The following is a 20,176-nucleotide window of genomic DNA, read 5'->3' on the forward strand; positions in this document are numbered from 1 at the left end:
GAGGTAAACGGTACCATATCCCCCCCCTCCCAGTGAGCTGTGGTGTTCCACAAGGATGCATTCTAGGACCGCTAATGTTCCTAATTTATGCAAATGACATGTCGTCAGCTTGTGACTGCAACTTGTTCTTGTTTGCCGACGACTCAGCCCTGCTAGTCTCTGACAAGAACAAGTTACAGGTTGAAAAAAACCTCAGCTCGGAACTAGGCAAAATCTGCATATGGTTCGCTGATAACAAAAACTAAAACAGAGTCCATTCTATTCGGTTCAAATAACAAACTCAGCAAGACCGACGGCTTCTCAGTTACAGTGGGTGACAATATTGTCACAAGGAAAGATGAAATTACATACCTAGGTTCCATCAGGCAAATCTTTCCTGTGACAAAATGGCATCCAATGTAATTAAAAAAGTCAACCAACAAACTCGATTCTTGTACCGGATCTCCTCTCTGGTAAACAAGAATACCCTGAAGACTCTGGCAGGAGCACTCATTCAAGGGTACTACGACTATGCGTGCACCGCATGGTACCAAAGCACCTCAAAGGCGCTAAAAACAAAATTACAAACATCTCAAAACAAACTGGTCAGACTACTGCTTGACCTTACTCCTAGAACCCACCTCACCCCTGCCCACTTTGACAACCTAGGATGGCTTAGAGTAGACGACAGAGTACAGCAACTTGCAATGGGCCTGGTCTACAAGATACACTACATGACTAAGGTACCCATGTACATGTCAAAATACTTCCCAAAGGTCAGTGAATACCACGATCACAACACCAGAGGGAGCTCCACAAATCATGTTAAACCCAGATTCGGATCAAACAAGGGACTACACACGTTTCGCAATTATGCCACATCAATGTGGAATGCCCTACCCAAAGCTGTAAAGGAATGTGAATCACTACCCACTTTCAAGACCACTCTCAAAGAACACATACGGGAGACTGCAATTCGAAACTGGCCCCTGTAAATGTCCTAACCCAACCCCTCCAATGTACAGTTACCCTCCCTCCCACACCCCACCCACCCAACCGCCTCCAATGTACAATTACCCCCCCCCCACCCACCCACCTCCAAACTGATAATTACTTTGTCGTCTAGTATTTGTATCAAGAGCTCGGGCGGTCTACTGGAGAATGAAAACATGTCTCCATCCTTAATTTTCTATGTGGTGGGGCTACCGTTTTTTGTTTGGATCACCGACGGGGCTTTAAGCGGGCTTCCTGTGTGACTCAGTTTGACAGAGCGTGAACGCAGCCATAATGATGAGAGCATGTAGGTGGAAGAGCCACTTAGGGGGAAAATCCAAATTACAAGCCTCCCCTCCCGACACGCGCCGTAGGGGCGTATGTAGAGCCTCCCCCTCTGGCACCTTGTAGGGGCGTGTGTGGCGGATACAAAACAAATTCCTCACAGTCACTTAGGACCTGCCGTTAATTAACTTCGCTACCAACTTGTTTGGTTTTAGTTAACCTCGTTCCCAGTTTTATCTCTGTGAGATAAAGCCTGGTAAAGAACTACTGCCGAAAGTGTGTATGGGGTAGAATTTCCGGTATGTACTTCCCCTGGAAGCTGCCTCCGAACGGACCAAACTTTTCCCGAATTCTGTCGGCAAACAAGCTAGAACGTCCCGGGTCATGTAGTAAATTCTTCAGGCAAAGCCGTTGCAGTGGCTTAAACGAGGAAATATTGTGCACTTCACACATTTCTATAATTGTTTTTTGTCGAAAGCCTGTAGCCTGTACTTCCTGTACTTCCGTTTAGACATTTTAGGAGGCATATCTTTACCAGCCTAGGTTTTAGTTAAGCACACTCACAAACAGGCCGCCCTCCCACGATTCCTGCCCACACGCTATGAAAGAGGACATTGTTATTGCCATAATTCCCTTTCCAAGAGGCCCATTAACATGAAAAATCTCAAAATTAAACAGGCAAATCCTCCTCTCTCAACTCAAATCACATCCAACTTAAACAAGTGATATTGTTATTTCAAAGCTCCACGCAGAGGGAAGAAATGGAAGCCTGCGGGCTAAATTCAGTCCTTGACCTGTTTTCCATTGGGCTCTTTGAATTATGAAATAAGGACATATCTTAGTCCTTTTCAACAAGTTAAAATAGGTCTTCGAGGTCCCGTAAACACGTCTTTGAAGTTTTTTGCTGAAAAGAACACGCTGATTATGCATTCTAGCAGCCTCTATACCCCTCCGTTTCAGTCCTGTTCTCATTCTAGCAGTCTCTATACCGCTCTATTTCAGTCCTGTTCTCATTCTAGCAGCCTCTAGACCTCTATTTCAGTCCTGTTCTCATTCTAGCAGCCTCTAGGCCTCTGTTTCAGTCCTGTTCTCATTCTAGCAGCCATCTATACCGCTCTATTTCAGTCCTGTTCTCATTCTAGCAGCCTCTAGACCTCTATTTCAGTCCTGTTCTCATTCTAGCAGCCATCTATACCGCTCTATTTCAGTCCTGTTCTCATTCTAGCAGCCTCTAGGCCTCTGTTTCAGTCCTGTTCTCATTCTAGCAGCCTCTATACCTCTCTGTTTCAGTCCTGTCTTATTCTAGCAGCCTCTATACCTCTCTATTTCAGTCCTGTTCTCATTCTAGCAGCCTCTATACCTCTGTTACAGTCCTGTTCTCCTTCTAGCAGCCTCTATACCTCTGTTTCAGTCCTGTTCTCATTCTAGCAGCCTCTATACCTCTCTATTTCAGTCCTGTTCTCATTCTAGCAGCCTCTATACCTCTGTTTCAGTCCTGTTCTCATTCTAGCAGCCTCTATACCTCTCTGTTTCAGTCCTGTTCTCATTCTAGCAGCCTCTATACCTCTCTGTTTCAGTCCTGTTCTCATTCTAGCAGCCTCTATACCTCTCTGTTTCAGTCCTGTTCCCATTCTAGCAGCCTCTATACCTCTCTGTTTCAGTCCTCTCTCATTCTAGCAGCCTCTATACCTCTCTATTTCAGTCCTGTTCTCATTCTAGCAGCCTCTATACCTCTCTGTTTCAGTCCTGTTCTCATTCTATCAGCCTCTATCCCTCTGTTTCAGTCCTGTTCTCATTCTAGCAGCCTCTATACCTCTGTCTCAGTCCTGTTCTCATTCTATCAGCCTCTATACCTCTGTTTCAATCCTGTTCTCAATGGGCTGTTTATGTGCCTATAACGAGTGTGTCACTTTTATTGTACAAATACGATTGCAGTGGCTTAAACGAGGAAATATTGTGCACTTCATACGTTTCTATAATTGTTTTTTGTCGAAAGCCTGTAGCCTGTACTTCCTGTACTTCCGTTTAGACATTTTAGGAGGCATATCTTTACCAGCCTAGGTTTTAGTTAAGCACACTCACAAACAGGCCCCCCTCCCACGATTCCTGCCCACACGCTATGAAAGCATCGTCATTGCCATAATTCCGTTCCATGAAAAATCTCATGATTATGAATAATTAAATATCGATACTTGGCGTCCCTGTATCGATACAGTATCGGCACGCAAAGTATCGCGATACTACTACGTATCGATACTACTCACTCCACTGTTACTTCAGTTCAATCATATCAAACGATGAATGCAAATAGAAGCTTTGTAGATAAGTGTCAGTAAATAGACAAACACTGACCGGAGTTCTATTACTGCAGAACAGGTATGGACAACACAACATCAGCATTGGCAGCAGCTATTAATAGTATTGACGAATTGTGTGTTCACGGCGAAGAGGACAGATGAGAATTTGGCCAATTTATTTTCGATTATCTCAATGAAGACAGTGAGCCAGCGAGTGTGAGCGAGAGTGAATCCGACGATGACGTTATCCCTGATCTGGACATCTCACACAACGCTACAGGTGAATTTGTAACGGAGGCTGTGTGTGACTATGAGGAGAAAGATCCAAGCAGCACTCGATTGCACAGACTGGAGTGTGTGATAAATGATTACACTGAAACAGTGCTAGACTTTCTTGGTACTCTGGTAGAAGAAATAATCCCCTCCACCACAATTAGAGTTTTCCCAAACCAAAAGCCTTGGGTAGACAAATCCGTCTGTGAGGCTCTGAATGTGCGCACCTCAGCCTATAAAGCCAGGCTGGTGACAGGCAACATGGACGAGCACAAGGAGGACAGTAATAGAGGCAAAAAGGCGATACAGGCTGACTCCAGAGGTATGTGGCGGGGCCTCAGAACGATGGCACTACAAAGGCACCCCCATGCTGAATAATGATATCTCTAGGGCTGTCTTAAATACTTCCAAGCTTTGTTCGATGGGGATGGGATTCGAATATGAAAATAAAATTTGATAAAAAAAATAAAAATTACAAAAAAAAATTATATATATATATTTTTCTTTTTTTCAAAATCAACTCTGCCTCTCTTTGTTAATTACAACAAGCAATGCTGTTTGTTATTTAAGATGAGGTCGGACTCGGCACTGACAGATTTGTGTTCATTGTGCTGCTTTTATTAAGCCTCAAATGATGGCTTACAATATTTCATGAAAGCAAAGTGTTTCGTTTGTCTAAGATTTAAAAAGGTTTAAACTTTACAGCACACTTTTTTATTTCGACGCTTCGAATTAAAATTGAATCTCGGCACCGAAGCTTCGAATTCCAAAAGAAAAATTCGAAGGTCAGCCCTAGATATCTCCCTGGCAAACGAGCTCAATACCTTCTATGCAAGGTTTAAGGCTGTAAATAACAACAACAGCCTACAGGCCAACAACTGGCAGGAACATATGGGGCCTTACTTCAAGCCACTGCCACAGATCAAGCAGTAGCAGCACTTTAGGTGGGTGTGGTCACTATGTGTTGTATATTTACTGTCATTAACCATTCACACTTTAGTGCAAAGAATGTCATTGGCAAATGGTAAAAATGCCTGGATATTGTTATGTGCCCTGTACTAACTATGCACTTTATTATTGCAGCTTTGATTCCAAGGAACCTGGGCCCTCATTCATCAACGTGTTCTACGCACAGATTTGTGCTTACCCTGTGCGTACGATCATTTCTAAGCAAAGAGTGGGATTCATCAATTTCAACTTGAACTTGACTTTGTGCTTATATTTACGCACAGCTCGGACCATGCGTACCTGGCGCCCAGTGGTAGAATATATTATTACAACAAGGAAATGAGCTTCTGTGCATAATAACACTGGATGTTCTGTATGAACCGTAATTCATTATAGTTCATTGTAAAATAGCAACAGTAGTGTAATTATGGTCAAAACCCTATAAATAGCATTTGGAATAATAGATCTTTCTCTCAGAATGAATGCAGCATGGTTTATATAGCGTTATCGGAATATACGGGGTGTAGGCTACTGACTGACTGCACTCCGCGTAGCTTGATTGATTGATTGATTGAAAAGTTTATTAACAGATTGCAGAATGGGTACAGTACAGTACAGCTCAGTACATACAATTGTTAAGGGGATGCAGACCAGAGAAAGACTTTCGTCTTGTTTACATCAGGGTCCCCCATTTTCAATTCATCATAAATCATAAAGCTCAACTCGTTATTATTTTGCGCACAGATCGCCGAAACACGGGAACGTTTTGATTATATTTAAAAGGCTTTACGTTAAACGAAACAAGTGGAATTTCGAAGCTGTAAGCAGAATACAAGTCATATGAATATAGTGTTCTTCCCCCTTTTTACTGTATAAGAAAGAATAGAAAACGCATCGCAATGACACCAGATAGTGGACAGACTATGTATATGATGGGATTCAAGTTCATGTATTGAAAGGCAGGCTACATCATACATGCAGTGAGATTCATTGTTCTTGTATATGCTCTCGTATTATTGTTTATATAGGCTACCCAATACTGACATCAAAATAGATTGTAGTATGCCTCTAGAAATCATATGCAGCAGGTAGAAAATTGACGGGAGATCCATCGCGATTTGGAATAAAATTGAGGAGAACTTTAATCCCTGGGTATTAATCAAACAACACGGGAAAGGCAGTCATATTCCAGCGCGGTCTTTATTAGCCGACAACAAAATAGATGCCTCTAAAAATCATATAGCCAATCGAACACAACTAATAAAGGCATTCATATTACAGCACGGTTATAATGACACACAACCAACGCCAAACAGTGGTCAACGAACGGTCTTTATTAGTATTTTGAGCTGTCCAGGCAGAATTGCAGCAATGGTCTTAGGGAGCCGTTGATATCTGACATCACCGTTTACAAGTCCGCCTTTTATTTATCCCATAATACGCGATAGTGTCTTCTTGGTTCGACAGCAGTGAACAATCTTCGTGGAGTTTCTCAGAGTTCCGCTCGGGTCAGTCCATTATTTCACATCCCATGGGGGGTGTTTCCTCATTTTCATGACCATATATGGATAATCATGCACGAGCATTGACGGTAGAACAAAGTGGTATTCATCAACACGGAGGAGCATAGAGCCTGCGTACGCACGTGTGATGAATCCCGACTTCCCTGTGCGTACACTGGTTCTACATTCCGTGCTTACGTGTGGAAATAGAACATGTTCTACGCACACATTGATGAATGAGGGCCCTGGTGTGGTTGTGGCCAAGATGTCTTTTGACGGCAAGGGAACCAGATTCCAGCTGCTCCGTGACGACCATGTTCTGCCGCCCATAGATGGACTTCCTGTTCTGCCGCCACCGGGACTGGACTCTGCAAGACAACACTATCTGTTCCACAAGATCAGAGAGTTCTGTGATGATGAAGCCCAAGACATCACATGCCCATCACCAACCAACCAACCAAGAGACAAAGCTAAACAAAGAGTATAACGCTGTTATTATGACAAGCCTGCAAACTCTGACTTGAACTTGAACTTGAACTCAATAAACTTGAACTTGAACCCTGTGAACTTTTTTATTTGCACATGTATGAGTCTATTTACATTAATAAGCACATTAAGCAGAAGCCGCAATTGTTATGTGGACCAGAAATTAAGCTGAAGATAGGCCTGTGAACTCTGTAGTTAAGTTGTGTATAATGTATTTTTTATAGTGTTTGGTCTTTTACTTTTTTACTCTTATGGAATGATTTATCTAAGCTATTATTAATACAGATCATATTTGTTTTGTTATAACATGAATCACATTAAGCAGAAGCCGCCAGTGTTTAACTCACTTTAAACACTCACTTTAAACACTTTAACATTACACCATATTTTTTACTTTGCATGTTTGCCTAATTTTTGCATTTTGTACACGTATAATATATTTTTATAGTATTTGTTTTGACCTCTATTTTGTACATATATTATAATTAGAGCTGGGCCGTTAACGGCGTTAACGTGCTGCGTTAACGCGATAATATAATTAACGCATTAATCTAAAAAATAAAAATAAAAATTACATTTTTCTTTTTTTACCTTTATTTACCCAGGGTAGGTTCGCTGAGCACATATGCTCTTTTTCAGGAACGCCCTGCTTCACATTCACACAGTTCCATTCAGGGGCGTACATTTGGTATGGCAAGGTATGGCCATACCATACCTTGGCAAATTAAAATGTAATTTTTTTTTGTCAACCTTATGAACGAAGCTTCGAACTATTCGGTACAGCCCTAGCATGTTTTTATATTGTCAATTATCTCACTTTTACTAGGTGACTTTTACTGTGACTAACTGAAATATGCCCAAAAAAAAGGAAAATGGACATAGGGACGTTTTCTTATCAAAGGGCAGCAGAGACAAGTGATACAGGGACACAGGTAAGGTCTGGCTTAGTGATTATAATAGTGCAGTTCAGCATTCAGTAACCCATACTTTTTGTGAATGTGTTTTTGATACTACATTCTGTTGAACACACACCTCAAAACCGTACCTAAGGAAAATTGGCTCAATTGCAAGAAAAGTAATAGACTGTTATGATATTACATTCTGCATAATTCGTATGCAAAATATTGTGGTTCCCTGCTTTAGTCTGTTGACACATTTCTATACAAAAAATGCTTGTGTAGTCCTGTGTCATACCTAAATGTCATATAACTGAATTGTATAGAAACAACTCACCAAAAGTGACTATTGCACAACTGATTTGACAAAAAAATCCACCAAGGGGGGGAACCCCAGTTGACACCATTGGCCACTGAGCAACTCCACTGGAGCAGTTGATTTGCATTGGCAGGGTTTGGCCCTGTCTGGCACCCAACGGGAAAAATATTATAGACACTATAAGTAGACACCGCTACATAAAACGAGTTGGTCTGCCTGAGTGTGCTAGATACTGTACTTTACTGGTAATATTATTTATTTGTGTTAATTTCTCAATAAAACAACTTATTAAACACAAGTACATCTTATTGAACATTATTTTGATATTTCATTACCAATTATCATAGCAAAACAGCTTTTTCAAACAGTCTGTAATGCATTTTGGAAACGGGAGATGGGAGATGATGTAATGGGCCACCTGGCCTGAGAAACATAAGGAGGAAAGAAAAAGTAAGGACTTACTTCTGGTCATTATTTGGGTAGAACACACATATTTTGAATGCCTTCGGCAGGTTTTTTTTTTTTTAGCCATTTTAATCTAGATTAAATCCAGGATTGCAGATAGATTAATCTAGATTAAAAAAATTAATCTATGCCCACCTCTAATTATAATACAATCTTGAATCTTGATTACTATCTTGACTAGCTCTCTCATTGGCAGAATACTCTCATCAGAATAACCAAAGCCAGAATGGCTGCCCTCAGACCGGGAGGTGTTAAGTGGGGAGGGGTTAAATTGGGGGGGGGTTACAGTATAATAGCACTGATTTCTGGGTAGAGTAGTCTATTATGCATAGTTAAGATAATGGCTCAGTTCTTTTGAGGCCCTCTGGCTCTCAAATAGGAATTTTGTTAGTGTCATGGTTCATAATGTGAGGTTCGCCTGTTCCCTGGACCTTTAATTCCTGTTCCCTGGACCTTTAATTCCCTGTCTCCTCACCTCACCAGCCCCCACCCTCGCGTTGTCGTTGTTTTTACTCTCCTCTGCTCTTCAACAGCCCACCCACTAGCTCCGTTCCTTTAAGGTACTTTGTTGATTTATTGCATTCCCTGCCTCGCTCCGTTCCTTTAAGGTTCTGTGAGGATTCTGTGTTGATTGGTCCTTGCCGAACACACACTTCTAAGTCAAGTATCAATTACCATCACGCACCTGATGTGTGTTCTAATTAGCGCCCCAGAGGGCTTTAAATACCTGGACTTCCCCTCCAGTTGGTCGTGGGGTCGTTCTCTATTCCGTATCCGTATCTTATCTGTATCTGTATGCTGGTTCTTCTCCGGCGTGAGATGAGGTGCCAGCCATCGCCACCTGTCGCCGTTTGCCTGGAGTGGGACACAGCCGGTGCGCTCTCTAATTCTCTACGGGAGGTTTTCCAGTGTCCCACTCCAGACGTCTAGCCTGCGCGCTACTACTCCAGACGCACATCGCTCCCTATCCTACGGGGGGATGCACGCTCTTCAAGCCGACGCGCCCCACTCCAGACGTCTAGCCTGCGCGCTACTACTCCAGACGCACATCGCTCCCTATCCTACGGGGGGATGCACGCTCTTCAAGCCGACGCGCCCCACTCCAGACGTCTAGCCGGCGCGCTACTACTCCAGACGCACATCGCTCCCTATCCTACGGGGGGATGCGCGCTCTTCAAGCCGACGCGCCCCACTCCAGACGCGCTACTACTCCAGACGCACATCGCTCCCTATCCTACGGGGGGATGTGCGCTCTTCAAGCCGACGCGCCCCACTCCAGACGCGCTACTACTCCAGACGCGCTACTTCTCCAGACGCGCTCCACTCCAGACCCCCGAGCCGGCGCGCTCTTCTAGCCGGCGCGCTACTACTCCAGACGCGCTACTACTCCAGACGCGCTCCACTCCAGACCCCCGAGCCGGCGCGCTCTTCTAGCCGGCGCGCTACTACTCCAGACGCACTCTCTTCACTTCCGAGGAGGTTCTCTTTGCCAGGCCTCCGCCGTCGGAACCCTGCCATCCCTGTAAGCAGCTCTGGCCCTCGCCCTGTCCAAGGCCTTAACCCTGTTTTCTCTGTCCCTGTCTCCAGCCCGCCTCCCCGGGCCTCTGTCCCTGTTCCCCTCTCCAGTGCCCCTGTTCCTGCCCTGTCCTTTGCCCTGGCCCTGTCCTTTAGCCTCGTAGCCTGCTCGCCTCTTAAAGGCACAGTGCCATTTTTCCCTATTTCTTTGTTTCCAGTAATTTTGTGTTCTCCCTTAAAGGGACAGTGCCGCTTTTTGTTTGTATTTAATAAATGCCCTGTTTGGGCTTACTACCTGTCTTGTGTTGTGCGATTGGGGTCGGTTACAAATCATAACACATAAGACATAGATTGAAAAGTATCCGTCCGATTTGTACAAGTGGTGGCTTATTTTGAAGGTATGAACCTGTACTTTCATATAATAAAAAATTTGAAGCTTGCTTAACAAGCCCCTTTTGTCTGTGCCTGGTCACATATTGTTTAACTACCAGGGTATAGGGCTGAGCCCAAACGTTCAAACATTCGGACCTCCGTTCGTTACGTTGGCATTTGAATCTTAATTAATAGGTTCGAACCTCCGCTTTTTTATTCATTAACATTTTTAAATTTTCGTAAAAAAATTCGTAAAATCTTTAAAAATAAATATATATCAGAATGTGATATATATCAGAATATCACAGTACTATGTTGTTTACAATAATAAGTCACGCGTGAACACAGACACAACCAATCCTCAACATCATCATCTGTCAACCGTCATACATTATCAGGAAATTAATCAATCATGCAAAAAATAGCAAGTTGAGTGACTCACACTCACCCGTCTTATTTCATAATACAACCTTTCCGAATGGACGTTTGGATTAAACCAAGTGTATGCAGAGATGCTGCACTTTCCCAGCGGGACACAAGTAACTTTTTTTTTATCCAATTTTTCTCCTTATTTTCTATTTTTCTCCCATCCCAATTTCGTATTTCCAATTCTCCCCTCCCCTGTCTTGAACGTTGCTCGACTATGCCTCCCACTGGTCGGTCATAGGGAGGATAGAAGCCTTGCATCACGTGTCCCCTCCGGTACACGAGGAGGCAGCCTGTCGCATCTTTTCACCAGACAGTGCGGACTCTCAGTGCGTCCCCCAACCGACCTGTAGGAGTCGCTGTCCACAACGTCCAATCCCCACCCATCGACTTTCCACCCGCTACCTCTGCCAATTGAGATAGTATGACGACTGGCCCAAGCCGGAGGCAATGCTGACACCCGGATTCGAGACCGGAGTCTCTTGCGTTGGTGACGAGCGCAATCTCCGCTGCGCCACCCAGCCGCCCGGGACACAAGTTACTTAACGTTACACAGGTATGTAAAGCACATTAATTAAGCTATGCACATTTAGCTGGCTAACGTTAAGATAGCAAGGAGCCATCGGCCAACAAAGATGTTGTTTCAACAAATGTATTCACAAAATGGATTACCATCTAAACGTTATTGAAGCGTCCTGTGACCAGTAAGTACCGTAGGTACAACTACTCTTATCAATATGCACTACGTTATATGCGTAAAATGTGCGCAAGACTCGACAGAATTTTTTTTGCAACATATAGAGTTGATACCAGCGCCCTGCTTCACACTCACACAGGTCCACACAGTACTGAACCAGCGCCCTGCTTCACACTCACACACGTCCACACAGTACAGAACCAGTGCCCTGCTTCACACTCACACAGGTCCACACAGTACTGAACCAGCGCCCTGCTTCACACTCACACTGGTCCACACAGTACTGAACCAGCGCCCTGCTTCACACTCACACAGGTCCACACAGTACTGAACCAGCGCCCTGCTTCACACAGGTCCACACAGTACTGAACCAGCGCCCTGCTTCACACTCACACAGGTCCACACAGTACTGAACCAGCGCCCTGCTTCACACTCACACAGGTCCACACAGTACTGAACCAGCGCCCTGCTTCACACAGGTCCACACAGTACTGAACCAGCGCCCTGCTTCACACTCACACAGGTCCACACAGTACTGAACCAGCGCCCTGCTTCACACAGGTCCACACAGTACTGAACCAGCGCCCTGCTTCACACTCACACAGGTCCACACAGTACTGAACCAGCGCCCTGCTTCACACAGGTCCACACAGTACTGAACCAGCGCCCTGCTTCACACAGGTCCACACAGTACTGAACCAGCGCCCTGCTTCACACTCACACAGGTCCACACAGTACAGAACCAGCGCCCTGCTTCACACTCACACAGGTCCACACAGTACTGAACCAGCGCCCTGCTTCACACTCACACACGTCCACACAGTACAGAACCAGCGCCCTGCTTCACACTCACACAGGTCCACACAGTACTGAACCAGCGCCCTGTTCACACTCACACAGGTCCACACAGTACTGAACCAGCGCCCTGCTTCACACTCACACAGGTCCACACAGTACTGAACCAGCGCCCTGCTTCACACAGGTCCACACAGTACTGAACCAGCGCCCTGCTTCACACTCACACAGGTCCACACAGTACTGAACCAGCGCCCTGCTTCACACTCACACAGGTCCACACAGTACTGAACCAGCGCCCTGCTTCACACAGGTCCACACAGTACTGAACCAGCGCCCTGCTTCACACTCACACAGGTCCACACAGTACTGAACCAGCGCCTTGCTTCACACAGGTCCACACAGTACTGAACCAGCGCCCTGCTTCACACTCACACAGGTCCACACAGTACTGAACCAGCGCCCTGCTTCACACAGGTCCACACAGTACTGAACCAGCGCCCTGCTTCACACAGGTCCACACAGTACTGAACCAGCGCCCTGCTTCACACTCACACAGGTCCACACAGTACAGAACCAGCGCCCTGCTTCACACAGGTCCACACAGTACTGAACCAGCGCCCTGCTTCACACTCACACAGGTCCACACAGTACAGAACCAGCGCCCTGCTTCACACTCACACAGGTCCACACAGTACTGAACCAGCGCCCTGCTTCACACTCACACAGGTCCACACAGTACTGAACCAGCACCCTGCTTCACACTCACACAGGTCCACACAGTACTGAACCAGCGCCCTGCTTCACACTCACACAGGTCCACACAGTACTGAACCAGCGCCCTGCTTCACACAGGTCCACACAGTACTGAACCAGCGCCCTGCTTCACACTCACACAGGTCCACACAGTACTGAACCAGCGCCCTGCTTCACACTCACACAGGTACACACAGTACTGAACCAGCGCCCTGCTTCACACTCACACAGGTCCACACAGTACTGAACCAGCGCCCTGCTTCACACAGGTCCACACAGTACTGAACCAGCGCCCTGCTTCACACTCACACAGGTCCACACAGTACTGAACCAGCGCCCTGCTTCACACTCACACAGGTCCACACAGTACTGAACCAGCGCCCTGCTTCACACAGGTCCACACAGTACAGAACCAGCTCCCTGCTTCACACAGGTCCACACAGTACTGAACCAGCGCCCTGCTTCACACTCACACAGGTCCACACAGTACAGAACCAGCGCCCTGCTTCACACAGGTCCACACAGTACAGAACCAGCGCCCTGCTTCACACTCACACAGGTCCACACAGTACAGAACCAGCGCCCTGCTTCACACAGGTCCACACAGTACAGAACCAGCGCCCTGCTTCACACTCACACAGGTCCACACAGTACTGAACCAGCGCCCTGCTTCACACAGGTCCACACAGTACTGAACCAGCGCCCTGCTTCACACTCACACAGGTCCACACAGTACTGAACCAGCGCCCTGCTTCACACAGGTCCACACAGTACAGAACCATTGCCCTGCTTCACACTCACACAGGTCCACACAGTACAGAACCAGCGCCCTGCTTCACACTCACACAGGTCCACACAGTACTGAACCAGCGCCCTGCTTCACACTCACACAGGTCCACACAGTACTGAACCAGCGCCCTGCTTCACACTCACACAGGTCCACACAGTACTGAACCAGCGCCCTGCTTCACACAGGTCCACACAGTACAGAACCAGGGCCCTGCTTCACACTCACACAGGTCCACACAGTACAGAACCAGCGCCCTGCTTCACACTCACACAGGTCCACACAGTACTGAACCAGCGCCCTGCTTCACACTCACACAGGTCCACACAGTACTGAACCAGCGCCCTGCTTCACACAGGTCCACACAGTACAGAACCAGCACCCTGCTTCACACTCAGACAGGTCCACACAGTACTGAACCAGCGCCCTACTTCACACAGGTCCACACAATACAGAACCAGCTCCCTGCTTCACACAGGTCCACACAGTACTGAACCAGCGCCCTGCTTCACACAGGTCCACACAGTACAGAACCAGCTCCCTGCTTCACACAGGTCCACACAGTACTGAACCAGCGCCCTGCTTCACACAGGTCCACACAGTACAGAACCAGCGCCCTGCTTCACACTCACACAGGTCCACACAGTACTGAACCAGCGCCCTGCTTCACACTCACACAGGTCCACACAGTACTGAACCAGCGCCCTGCTTCACACAGGTCCACACAGTACTGAACCAGCGCCCTGCTTCACACTCACACAGGTCCACACAGTACTGAACCAGCGCCCTGCTTCACACAGGTCCACACAGTACAGAACCAGCGCCCTGCTTCACACAGGTCCACACAGTACTGAACCAGCGCTGTGCTTCACACTCACACAGGTCCACACAGTACTGAACCAGCGCCCTGCTTCACACTCACACAGGTCCACACAGTACTGAACCAGCGCCCTGCTTCACACTCACACAGGTCCACACAGTACAGAACCAGCGCCCTGCTTCACACTCACACAGGTCCACACAGTACTGAACCAGCGCCCTGCTTCACACTCACACAGGTCCACACAGTACAGAACCAGCGCCCTGCTTCACACTCACACAGGTCCACACAGTACAGAACCAGCGCCCTGCTTCACACTCACACAGGTCCACACAGTACTGAACCAGCGCCCTGCTTCACACAGGTCCACACAGTACTGAACCAGCTCCCTGCTTCACACAGGTCCACACAGTACTGAACCAGCTCCCTGCTTCACACAGGTCCACACAGTACTGAACCAGCGCCCTGCTTCACACTCACACAGGTCCACACAGTACTGAACCAGCGCCCTGCTTCACACAGGTCCACACAGTACTGAACCAGCGCCCTGCTTCACACTCACACAGGTCCACACAGTACAGAACCAGCGCCCTGCTTCACACTCACACAGGTCCACACAGTACTGAACCAGCGCTCTGCTTCACACAGGTCCACACAGTACTGAACCAGCGCCCTGCTTCACACTCACACAGGTCCACACAGTACTGAACCAGCGCCCTGCTTCACACTCACACAGGTCCACACAGTACTGAACCAGCGCCCTGCTTCACACAGGTCCACACAGTACTGAACCAGCTCCCTGCTTCACACAGGTCCACACAGTACAGAACCAGCGCCCTGCTTCACACTCACACAGGTCCACACAGTACTGAACCAGCGCCCTGCTTCACACTCACACAGGTCCACACAGTACAGAACCAGCGCCCTGCTTCACACTCACACAGGTCCACACAGTACTGAACCAGCGCCCTGCTTCACACTCACACAGGTCCACACAGTACTGAACCAGCGCCCTGCTTCACACAGGTCCACACAGTACAGAACCAGCGCCCTGCTTCACACTCACACAGGTCCACACAGTACTGAACCAGCGCCCTGCTTCACACTCACACAGGTCCACACAGTACTGAACCAGCGCCCTGCTTCACACAGGTCCACACAGTACTGAACCAGCGCCCTGCTTCACACTCACACATGTCCACACAGTACTGAACCAGCGCCCTGCTTCACACAGGTCCACACAGTACTGAACCAGCGCCCTGCTTCACACAGGTCCACACAGTACTGAACCAGCGCCCTGCTTCACACAGGTCCACACAGTACTGAACCAGCGCCCTGCTTCACACTCACACAGGTCCACACGGTCTGGCCACTGAGCCGCCCCACTGCAGCAAGACAGGGGTTAAGTGCTTTGCTCAATGGCACTTCAAACACCGGGTATTGAGGGAGAGGAGAGCGAGCCTGCTTCTCTAACCTGATCCATAAAACATATTGGGTTTTATATTGATGTGCAAGTGCATAGATCATAAATTAGAAATAGAAAATGAATGGCCCCTCCAGCTATTTTCATTTTCATAATCTGGCTCCTGTGTTAAAAGTAATTGAAAAGCCATTCAGTGAAACGTAAAAGGGTTCAGGCAGGGTGAGTGAGAGAGCCACAACGGCCAATCACAGGGAGGCAGAGTGGACATAAGGTCTGAATGGCCAATCACAAGAGGGCAGAGTGGAGCTAGGGTCTGAATGGCCAATCACGGGGAGACAGAGTGGACATAGGATAGCATCAGAACGGCCAATCACAAGAGGGAAGAGTGGACATAGCATCAGAACGGCCAATCACAAGAGGGAAGAGTGGAGATAGCAACAATTGTTACATTTTCGATTCATTTTTTTATAATTTTATTTTATTTTTAATAAAAAAAAAATTATTTAGATTATAATCGATTATAATCGATTATAACATATTCAAATCGATGCATTGAATCGAACACATTAGAATCGATGCATTTCGATTAATCAATGCATCGTTACACCCCTACTAGCTATGTCCTTATCTGCTGCATGTTAGCCTAGCTGTGTCCTTATCTGCTGCATGTTAGCCTAGCTGTGTCATTATCTGCTGCATGTTAGCCTAGCTGTGTCATTACCTGCTGCATGTTAGCCTAGCTGTGTCCTTATCTGCTGCATGTTAGCCTAGCTGTGTCATTATCTGCTGCATGTTAGCCTAGCTGTGTCATTACCTGCTGCATGTTAGCCTAGCTGTGTCCTTATCTGCTGCATGTTAGCCTAGCTGTGTCATTATCTGCTGCATGTTAGCCTAGCTGTGTCATTACCTGCTGCATGTTAGCCTAGATGTGTCCTTATCTGCTGCATGTTAGCCTAGCTGTGTCATTATCTGCTGCATGTTAGCCTAGCTGTGTCATTACCTGCTGCATGTTAGCCTAGCTGTGTCCTTATCTGCTGCATGTTAGCCTAGCTGTGTCATTACCTGCTGCATGTTAGCCTAGCTGTGTCCTTATCTGCTGCATGTTAGCCTAGCTGTGTCATTATCTGCTGCATGTTAGCCTAGCTGTGTCCTTATCTGCTGCATGTTAGCCTAGCTGTGTCATTATCTACTGCATGTTAGCCTAGCTGTGTCATTACCTGCTGCATGTTAGCCTAGCTGTGTCATTATCTGCTGCATGTTAGCCTAGCTGTGTCATTATCTGCTGCATGTTAGCCTAGCTATGTCATTATCTGCTGCATGTTAGCCTAGCTATGTCATTATCTGCTGCATGTTAGCCTAGCTGTGTCATTATCTGCTGCATGTTAGCCTAGCTGTGTCATTATCTGCTGCATATTAGCCTAGCTGTGTCATTATCTGCTGCATGTTAGCCTAGCTATGTCATTATCTGCTGCATGTTAGCCTAGCTGTGTCATTATCTGCTGCATGTTAGCCTAGCTGTGTCATTATCTGCTGCATGTTAGCCTAGCTATGTCATTATCTGCTGCATGTTAGCCTAGCTGTGTCATTATCTGCTGCATGTTAGCCTAGCTATGTCATTACCTGCTGCATGTTAGCCTAGCTGTGTCATTATCTGCTGCATGTTAGCCTAGCTGTGTCATGATCTGCTGCATGTTAGCCTAGCTGTGTCATTATCTGCTGCATGTTAGCCTAGCTATGTCATTATCTGCTGCATGTTAGCCTAGCTGTGTCATTATCTGCTGCATGTTAGCCTAGCTGTGTCCTTATCTGCTGCATGTTAGCCTAGCTGTGTCATTATCTGCTGCATGTTAGCCTAGCTGTGTCATTATCTGCTGCATGTTAGCCTAGCTGTGTCATTACCTGCTGCATGTTAGCCTAGCTGTGTCATTACCTGCTGCATGTTAGCCTAGCTATGTCATTATCTGCTGCATGTTAGCCTAGCTGTGTCATTATCTGCTGCATGTTAGCCTAGCTGTGTCATTACCTGCTGCATGTTAGCCTAGCTGTGTCATTATCTGCTGCATGTTAGCCTAGCTATGTCATTATCTGCTGCATGTTAGCCTAGCTATGTCCTTATCTGCTGCATGTTAGCCTAGCTACAGTATGTCCTTATCTGCTGCATGTTAGCCTAGCTATGTCCCTATGTCCTTTTAGTTTGGTGGGCCCTAAAACACATGACGCCTATTTATATTCCCTCCAAAATTTCTCGTTCTGCCCACAACACCAAAACAATCACAATATTGGCAAACGTCATAAATTGTTTTAAGCAACTCATTGTTTTACTCCCAACAACGAGACCTGCATCACCTAGTAGCTCGGGTGCAAATTCAACAATGAGTTACAAAGCAAACCCACGGTTTTCTGAAAGGAAGAATACATTTACCATCTCATTGCATGATAATGGGAATATAATTTCCCCGCAAAGAGATCAAACTAAAACAAAGTTCCAACGGGCCGTCTGGACACAAGAGCGCCAGAGTCTTAAAAGAGCTGCGGAGGACGACGCCACGAGACACGATTGGTTCATTTCAGTCTCACCACTCGGGCGGATGTTCCCGGTTTAGATATTGTCTTAACCTCTGCGCTCCCGAAGCATGGCAGGCTCCGGATGATCCAACACAGGTGGGTCTTTATTTGGAACGGCGCGCTGTACATACCCATGAACCTGCAAGTGCGTAGGAGGGAGAGCAGCCGCCGGTGGAGCGGAGGATACATTATCCTGCGGTTCACGGAAGGAACCGCACGCTTCTCCAAGCGCCTCTCGCAGTAGCGGCTCGTGGATGCTTCGCCACTAGGGGCGCTATACCAAACATTTTGCAAACATGTACAAGGCACGCATTGGCGAATATTATCACCATTGCCATCGATCAATATCACAGTCAGTCAAATGCAACCACGTTTCCAATAGCCCAACACAAACACGCACATCTCTATCTCTCTCTCTCTCTCTCTCTCTCTCTCTCTCTCTCTCTCTCTCTCTCTCTCTCTCTCTCTCTCTCTCTCAGATGATGTCAGATCCATTCAATAATAATCACATTTGTATATCTCGTCATTTTAAACAAGTTACCATTCATTGTCTGAGTGGTTATGCCCCACACGCGGCGAAATTAGAGAGAGAGAGAGAGAGAGAGCGAGAGCGAGAGAGAGAGCGAGATAGAGAGAGAGAGAGAGAGAGAGAGAGAGATGGAGAGAGAGAGACCACGGCGGGTGCAGCATAACAGAAGAGAGAGAGAGAGAGAGAGAGAGAGAGAGAGAGAGAGAGAGAGAGAGAGAGAGAGAGAGAGAGAGAGAGAGAGAGAGAGAGAGAGAGAGAGAGAGAGAGAGAGAGAGAGAGAGAGCGTTAGTTAAGCATTAGCTGAGTGGCTAACAGCAGCTAAAGTTAGCTGAGTTGGCTAAGAGAGAGAGAGAGAGAGTATTAACTCACTTTGTTTAATTGAAACGTGGTCCAAAAAGTGTATGTCCACTGACTGTCCCCCAGACTGTTGTCGATGTATATCCATTCCACTCACTGCCCACTGTCCAGACTCCAGACTGAATCACAAGTTCACAACACACAGCTTCGAACATGTTGCAAACTGTGGCTAAGGAAAAAACTGGCATCGCCGCGTCGGCCAATCAGAGAGCGTCTCCGCGAAATGCGGCTATGGAAATTCTAGACGGAAATTCTAAACGCTTGACTAGACCGCTTCAAATCGCGCCCGGATTCCAACATAATAGTCATATTTCAACGCACAACGCGTTACGCACTGATTGGCTGTGACGGATATAGCGATCGAACAGTGACGCGCACTCAGAGCGCTATCGCGTCTAGCCCGGGCCGAGAAATACAAAAAAATAAAAAAAATTTAAAAAGTGAGTCACTTCCTGTTCCTGAAAACGAGTATTTTTTTATTTTATATAGTAACGTTATATTGTGCATTGGAAACACAAACATACTTAAAATGAGTAAATATTATTCATTTTAAACATGTTTATATTATTTATAGGGCTATAAAACAAAAAACAAAAAGATACTTCTTCTTGTTCTACTCTCATATAACCAGGGGCTTGAAGGGGGGGCGGCGCCCGTGCGCCCCTAGTGGCAGAGCCGCCACTGGCCTCTC

This window comes from Notolepis coatsorum (assembly GCF_963971535.1).
Source record: "Notolepis coatsorum genome assembly, chromosome: 11".
In the NCBI taxonomy this organism is placed as follows: domain Eukaryota; kingdom Metazoa; phylum Chordata; class Actinopteri; order Aulopiformes; family Paralepididae; genus Notolepis; species Notolepis coatsorum.